At 47.6% G+C, this 8,206-nt stretch overlaps 1 protein-coding gene and 1 long non-coding RNA gene across 2 annotated transcripts in view; one reads left to right on the top strand and one right to left on the bottom strand.

Moving 5' to 3' along the window:
* LOC102496843 (uncharacterized) overlaps positions 1–6,221 on the top strand; it is a 20,311-nt gene extending 14,090 nt beyond the window's left edge. The window contains exons 4-5 of the long non-coding RNA XR_337222.1: positions 5,646–5,720; positions 6,186–6,221. This is a non-coding gene — a long non-coding RNA (uncharacterized LOC102496843). The remainder of the gene's footprint in view (positions 1–5,645; positions 5,721–6,185) is intronic.
* The window catches only part of GALNT18 (polypeptide N-acetylgalactosaminyltransferase 18), a 385,132-nt gene that overhangs the window by 8,009 nt on the left and 368,917 nt on the right, over positions 1–8,206 (bottom strand). The window lies entirely within an intron of this gene.

Raw genomic sequence — 8,206 nt, 5'->3', positions numbered from 1 at the left:
GCACACACGCCTGGTATGAGTTTAAGCCACCGGGTCCGGGCCTCGAACCGCGGTTGGCTACATGGGAGTTCAGTGACATAGCCATTACGCTAACTGCTGGTCCCGAGATTTATGAGTTTTTAAAATAAGAACTCCTTTATTTGATCAATAGCATGCTGGGTGCCTCCTTTGTCTCAGGCTTTCCATTAGGTGCTTAAAATACCGGAAGAGTGAGACCAGTCCTGCCCTTGAAGAGAGAGGAATGGAAGGTGGGGGTGGGAAATAACAGGCGAACAACTCTATAAAATGTGATCAAGAACCTCATCCAGGAAATTAAGCTAATTCTAAAATTCATGGTGCTTTGTATTCAGGCTGGCTCAGTGGCAAAAAACAAAAACAAAAACAAAAACAAAAACAAACCCTTCTTGGGGTTTGACATTTAACTTTGGGAGCTCAGAATTAGTTTTGGGACTGGCAAATCCTTAAAACCAGCCAGCCCAACTCCATGCAGAGATGTAAAGCCTCTGAGGTCTGCTGAGGGCTCCCTGGGCCCACCCCCTTCCTGAGCCACCAACCTCGTGGACCACTCCAACTATGACAGAACAGCTCTATGAATTGCGCTTGACCCCTGCCTAGCCCCTGCTGCTACATAGAACGAGCCTGCTTGCTCTTTTGCAAGGCATCCTGCCTGTCTGTGCAGGTGGGATGCAGGCCTTCTGGGCTTTCTGGTCTTAAACAGTACCATTCCTTCAACCATGCATCAAACATATTTAAGGGTTAAGGAAGCTGGAGCTTGAAGGACACATATCATAACAACAACCTCCCTGGGGCAAGGGTTCCTTTAATAGCATCTTTGAAGAGATGGCACCAACATTTGCTCAATTGTTCAAAATAATGATGGCGTTGGTGGAGAGTGGTCTCATCACTGCTGAGAGGCAGTCCATTGCCTTGTTGGACAGGCATCCCGCCACCAGGTTTTTCTCTGTGATGATTTATCTCTGCTTATTCCCTCTCCTTCCACTGGTCCACTAACTCTGCATGGCTCAATCCAGGAACCCCCAAATCTCAGTATGAAAGGCACTTTCACAAGACTGAAAGGCATGTACTTAATGTATGTGGATTTATAACCCAAGGAGGTTGTCAGTTTTGAGAATTCTTTAATCACGGAAGAGTCACAAACTGGAAAAATCATCAGAGACAACAACTACCATTTCTAATATCAATATGGTTTCAGCATGAGCAGGTGTGGAAAATATGGGTTGTTTAGAGATGGATGTGTTGCTCGAGGGAAGACTGGCTGCCCATCATGGGAGTTCAGTGACATAGCCATTACGCTAACTGCTGGTCCCGAGATTTATGAGTTTTTAAAATAAGAACTCCTTTATTTGATCAATAGCATGCTGGGTGCCTCCTTTGTCTCAGGCTTTCCATTAGGTGCTTAAAATACCGGAAGAGTGAGACCAGTCCTGCCCTTGAAGAGAGAGGAATGGAAGGTGGGGGTGGGAAATAACAGGCGAACAACTCTATAAAATGTGATCAAGAACCTCATCCAGGAAATTAAGCTAATTCTAAAATTCATGGTGCTTTGTATTCAGGCTGGCTCAGTGGCAAAAAACAAAAACAAAAACAAAAACAAAAACAAACCCTTCTTGGGGTTTGACATTTAACTTTGGGAGCTCAGAATTAGTTTTGGGACTGGCAAATCCTTAAAACCAGCCAGCCCAACTCCATGCAGAGATGTAAAGCCTCTGAGGTCTGCTGAGGGCTCCCTGGGCCCACCCCCTTCCTGAGCCACCAACCTCGTGGACCACTCCAACTATGACAGAACAGCTCTATGAATTGCGCTTGACCCCTGCCTAGCCCCTGCTGCTACATAGAACGAGCCTGCTTGCTCTTTTGCAAGGCATCCTGCCTGTCTGTGCAGGTGGGATGCAGGCCTTCTGGGCTTTCTGGTCTTAAACAGTACCATTCCTTCAACCATGCATCAAACATATTTAAGGGTTAAGGAAGCTGGAGCTTGAAGGACACATATCATAACAACAACCTCCCTGGGGCAAGGGTTCCTTTAATAGCATCTTTGAAGAGATGGCACCAACATTTGCTCAATTGTTCAAAATAATGATGGCGTTGGTGGAGAGTGGTCTCATCACTGCTGAGAGGCAGTCCATTGCCTTGTTGGACAGGCATCCCGCCACCAGGTTTTTCTCTGTGATGATTTATCTCTGCTTATTCCCTCTCCTTCCACTGGTCCACTAACTCTGCATGGCTCAATCCAGGAACCCCCAAATCTCAGTATGAAAGGCACTTTCACAAGACTGAAAGGCATGTACTTAATGTATGTGGATTTATAACCCAAGGAGGTTGTCAGTTTTGAGAATTCTTTAATCACGGAAGAGTCACAAACTGGAAAAATCATCAGAGACAACAACTACCATTTCTAATATCAATATGGTTTCAGCATGAGCAGATGTGGAAAATATGGGTTGTTTAGAGATGGATGTGTTGCTCGAGGGAAGACTGGCTGCCCATCATCTGTTCTTGAATCAGAGCCAGGGATGTTCTTAGAGTAACTGCCCCCTACCCTCAACGACTGCCATCATTGAATCTATCATCAAACCCAAAAGAATGTTATAATGTTTCTCAAAGTCCTCCCCACCACTACCTGTCTCATGCCCTGGTGGTAATCAACTGCTCCCCTCTTTCCCAGGAGAATGGAATAGCCTGCTACTAACTTGTCTCAGTGTCTCCTTGTTTCCCTTCTGATCCACCTTGTACTCTGCTGCCAGGAATATTTTCAGATTCCACCCTTGAAATCTACAGCTTAAGAACTTCCTCTAGTTCCTCCCTTTGCTTTTAAGGTGAGGTCTGGACTTCTTGACATGGCTTTCAACAGTCACTATCTTAAGGCCCCACCTAACTCTTAAGTCTTCTCTTCCTCAGGTACAATCTCAAACTCTAAATTCTACTCACACAAAACCATGGATTCATATTTCTAAGGTATGCTCTACTGTTTCACACCTTTGCCCGGGCAGCCTCTACTTGGGGTGTTCTTCTCCCTTTTCTACGCTGGAAACTATCTCTACAAATTTCAAGATCCAGATCAAATGAGCCTTGCATGTGAACCTTCCCTGAGATCTGCACACAGCAGGTCACCTGGGGCATCGAGAACACTACACACCTCTGTTTCTGCTCTCATCCTCCGGTTTTGTTGTGTGTTTACATGCCCAGGAGCTCCTCGAGGGCAGAGGCTGTGTCTGATTCATATCTGCGTCCCTCCCACCCAACCCCCATGCTCAATAAATGTTTGATGAACGACTGAAGGAAAGAGTGCTCATCATCAGAATTGCTCATCAGAGCCTTGTACATCAGCGTTGCCCAGAGATGCTTTCATCAGATCTAGTTTCTTCATATCAGTATCTAACACTGTCCTGGTTCAGCCTGAAGCACTGGAAATTCAGAAGAGCTTGCAGGGTTAGGGAAAAGGAATTTTATTTGTTAAACAGAAAATCAGGGTATGAGATGGAACACTAAGATATGCAAATGCCTATCTCCTTTGTAGGAGAATCTAGGAGAATCACACTAGATTATTTTGGAATTAATTCAGCCTGAGTGTCTGTGGAGCTTAAATGTGGTCCTCGGGAGAGTAAATAATGCAGAGTATGAAACCAGAGAGGAGATTTGAAATGCACCCAGGAAAAGCTTCTTTCAGCTCATCTTCTGCACCAGAACATTCTGGTTGATGGGATCCCTGTGTCATTTGCAAAGATTAAAACCTGTTGCAAGAAAATTAGCCAAAGCACAAGACTTTAATCATTTAAGAGGCTCCTGGCTTCCTCAGGCCTTGTCAACAGCAACTTCTCACCAATGAGGGCTTGAGAACAGATTTCAGGTCGCTTGATAAATATTGATCATTTTGCACTAAGCAAAAACATCACAGACATTAATTATTAAATATCAAGTAAGAGTGGTTGCTCTGAGTCTGCAAATTAGACATTTAAAGATATTATTTCCAAACAGTTTCCTTTTGTAGAAGGATCAAGGATATGCTTGCCGAAGGACTCTGGGAGTCTTAATTAGACATAGGCTACAGTGGCTGAGGACTGCCCAGTCCGCAGAGCCACCCACACCAGCACTTCCCGCTTCGTTGTTGCTATGTCTGTTCAAGCAGGGATCGTATGGGCCTGCCTTTTTGAGGCAATGCACTGAGAAAAGGGAAGGAGGGAGCTGGATTTGGGGGTGTCTTTACCTCCAGGGTGCCCAATTAGGGGTTATTTCCTTCTCTGCCCCAGTCAGGGATGAGCAGTCAAGATGGGAGGGTTGGAGAGAGCCAACCATGGGTACCAAGGCATGTCAACCTGCAGAGGAGATGGAGCCAAGCCACCCAGCCAAGAGCTTAGGGCACATGTGGGAAGGACTCAGGCTGGAGAGGAGGAAGTACCTGCATGCGGGTCTGGGGCACTCGAGCAGCCTGGCTGAGGATTTAGCAGCCTCACGGCTGTCAGGCCATATGGTCTAGGCAGGTAACTTCATCTGTTTCTCATCTTGGAGGTAGAAAGAGCTGATGTGTTTATTTTATTTATTTAATTAATTATTTCACTTTGCCATAGTATGCATGTTCCCTCCAGAGACAGAGAGAAAGGGAAAGGAGGAGGGAGAGAAATCATCTCCAAGAGCGGGTGGCCATGCTGCAATCCCTTTTTCTCCATTCTCCTCTCAGGATTTTGGGCACATGTACCCGGTGTGTGTCTTGAATCACAGTTGGCCATGTTGGCTTCAGCTGCCTTAACCACCACACAAACAGGCTGGCCCAGCTGCTGTGTTTATTAACAGGTGTTGCAGGAAGCTGGGCACTGAGCTCAAGGCTCACAGACTCATGCTGATTCCAGAGCTCAGGAGGAATGAGGTCTCTGAAGGGGGTGGTATGCTTACTTCCATTCAGGAACACTCCTGTCTGGGTGACACCAGGTCCCCAGAACTTCAGGTGACCAGTGGGCTCATGACCTCCAGGGGCTGTTTCAGGACAGCTTAGAGGCCACTGCCCACCTTTCTTCTCCCAGGGAGCTGAAGCAGCACAGTCATCCTTTAGAGAACTCCAAGCTATATCTGCCACCAGTTCTGGCCCACACCACTAAAGCTGTGCCTCTGGGGCTGGCCTCAGACCTACCCTAGAAGAGAGGATTTCCTGGTGGCTGGGACAGGGCCAGGAGGGCCCATGTCATGGTGGGGCGGGACTAAACTTTCAAACTGCATTTCAGCTTCCTGCTAGCCCTTCATCCTGATCCTCTCCTTTTCAAGAATCTTCCCTTCTAATTCAGCTCCAAAAGGGGCTTTCAAAAGCCCAGACCTAAATACATCCTGAGGGCTCCCATAGCACAGGACTGAATCCATCTGACCCAGTTTCCCTTCAGTCTCCTCTGGCTCCTCCCCACTGTGCCCTCGGGATCTTTCATACCTGGCTATCTGCACGTCCCTGACAAAGCCCGAGTGCTGATGTCCTACAATTTTTGCCTGTGTTATTCCCTTCCCCTGGAATGCCCTTCTTCCTGACATGGAGTGGGTGCCTACACATTCTTACCATTCCAAGTGAGGTACCACATCCTCTGAAAAGCTACCAGCCTGGGTCCCACCATCACTGACTCCTGTACTGTTCCATCCACAATCTGCAGGAGCAAGCTGAGCCCGCAGCCCAGAGAGCAGCTTGACATGACTTCCCTAGACTCTGCAGACAGTCTCAGTCTCAGGTATGAACCCACTGACCCTGGCGAGGTCTGCCCACTCACCTCCTTGCCCTTGTATGCCCATTCATCTCCCTATAGACTCCAGCCCACAAGCCTTCTTTGTACTCAGCCCAAGCCTGGGAATCACAGCTATTTCTTACCAGGTTCATACCCAGGCAGCCTCCCTACCACACCTCCAGACCTCCCTCTGCCTCTTGATTTGAAGGAAGAAAGGGGAGAAATGAAGCTCAGTCCTGTACCACCAATGGGTTAGAACCTTGGCAGTGGGAAGTGACAATGGCTTCTGGCAGGCATGGTGTGGGGTCAGCAACAGGCTGCAGCCCAGACTTCTGGGGGCCAGGAGGGTGTGCCCCATAGTCCCAAACCTTGGGCCCACCCCTGACCTTCTTCCAAGTGGCCACTTTCAACATACCCAACAATTTCAACTATGCAAGAAGATTGGACATTTTTTTGTTATTTTTCTTTTAGTTTTGCTATAAGGAGCATGTGCTTATTGGAGAGAGATAGAAAAGGCAAGTAAAAAAATCACTCCTCACAAGGAGGGACTGCTGTGCCACAATCCCCCCTCCTCCATTCTCCTCTTGGGATTTTGGGTACACAGACACTTGCACCCAGTGTGTTTTTCAGGCCATTGGGTCTGGGACTTGAACCACTTGGTTGGCCATGTGGGTACAGCTACCTTAACCACCAATTCACTGACTGGCCTGGAGAATTTGAAATATTTGATGAGTAGTAACCAACATGAGCACCTTGGCCATGATTCTTCACTTACCTGTGCCTCAGATTCCTCATTTATCATCTCAGGTAAGGGTACCTATCATGTATAGCAGTGAGGACGAAATGGCTAAGACACGCCAAGCATTCAGAAAGTCAGGCATAAAGTAAGCACTGGCATATTAGTTGTATTCTCATTGGGACAGATCTTTATGGTTTATAACATGTCACAGGTCACAGATAGAAAGGCAGAGAAGGAGTCACCATCCATTTTCACTGAGCCCCACATGCTCTGGGGGCTCAGAGCTCCCACCCCACTCTATATTTACCCTCAGGAGTGCTCCCACTCGACTTCCTGTGCTCCTCCCAGCACCTGCTTTCCTGGGTTCTCAAGCCCTGGTCTGGGATCTTGCTCTTGGTCTCTAAATAGCCCCTGAATTTCTATGACCTTGTTTAGAACACACTACTCAGCATTTTCTTTTCTTTTTCTTTTATAAGACAGGGTCTTGCCACGTGTGATCATCTTGCCTTAGCCTTCTGACTATCATGATTCTCCTGCCTTGACTTCCCTGAGTCACTGGGATTACAGGCTTACACCCCTGCACCTGACCCCAGCCTGTGAGCAAAGCATCTTAGCAGCATGTACCACCACAGCTGGTCCACTGCTCAGTACTGACCTTCACCACTCATGCAGGGCCCACTGAGGGTCTGTCTACCTATGTCCTTTGGTCCTGCATACCCAGACCACAGGACAAAGGTGTCCATGCCCATGGAGTACGCCATAGCCAGCCCCTTGCTACGAGAGAGTAATTGGACACCAGGGTTGCAATCAAGATGGTGCCAACTTCCACACTCCTTGCTTCAGTCTCCTTCCTGGCCAGGACAGAGGCACCCTGCTAGGAGGCTTGAGTTAGGGACCTCTGCTGCCTAGTCCCATAAATAAAGACATTCTCTTTCAACCTCCCTGGGAGCACCCACTACTTCGAGCCCCAAAGCTAGAATCTCGGGGTATCCCTCACTTCCTGTCTTCGATGCTTTACCCCACCACCCTAGAAATGGGAGTACCTGTCTGTAGATAGAGACTGATAACTTAGTGGACTCCCTGGGGGCTGGGAGGCCTTTGGGTAGTGATGAAGATTCTCTTCCAAGTTGGGTATCTGGATTGTTGGGCAGCATTTTATAACAAGGAGACATTTCCATAAGGTGCCAATGAAGACCAGGAAGTCAACTATGGGTCTTGAATAGATGGAATCTTACAAAGGAATGATCCACGATCACTAATGTGGGCACTGCCCTTCTCAAAATGGCCAGAGAATCCCCTAGAGTGAATCTATGCTGGGAGGAAGGCGAAGGGAACCACAGGCCAGAGACCCAGCACTATTGCTGCCTGGGAGATAGGGGCACACATAGACGAAATGCCTACCTTTAAAGTTAGAGAGACCTGAGTTCAAATGCCAGCCCTACCCCTTACTGTGTGACTTTTGGCAGGTGTCTCCCTTCTCTGAACTTCAGTTTCCTTATATATAAAATGATAAAACAGCAAGTGATTAAAAAAAAAAAAAACACCTCCTCGGAACCACCGTGAGGAGTTAATGGACTAATGCACATGAAACCCCAACATGGGGGAGGTGCTCAGTAAATCCCCAAGAGTTGGTCTGGAGTCACAGCCTTACTACTGCCAAAGTAGCTCGCTGTTCTCCTCCCCTCCTCCATCCCCCCCTGGCCCTCAGCCACTATTTTTTTTTTTTTTTGCATTTGGCCATGGCCATTTCTAG

Source organism: Tupaia chinensis, unplaced genomic scaffold (assembly GCF_000334495.1).
Source record: "Tupaia chinensis unplaced genomic scaffold, TupChi_1.0 Scaffold144767_1, whole genome shotgun sequence".
NCBI lineage: Eukaryota > Metazoa > Chordata > Mammalia > Scandentia > Tupaiidae > Tupaia > Tupaia belangeri.
Note: the sequence above shows the minus strand (reverse complement) of the source record. Positions and strands in the feature narration are given on the sequence as shown.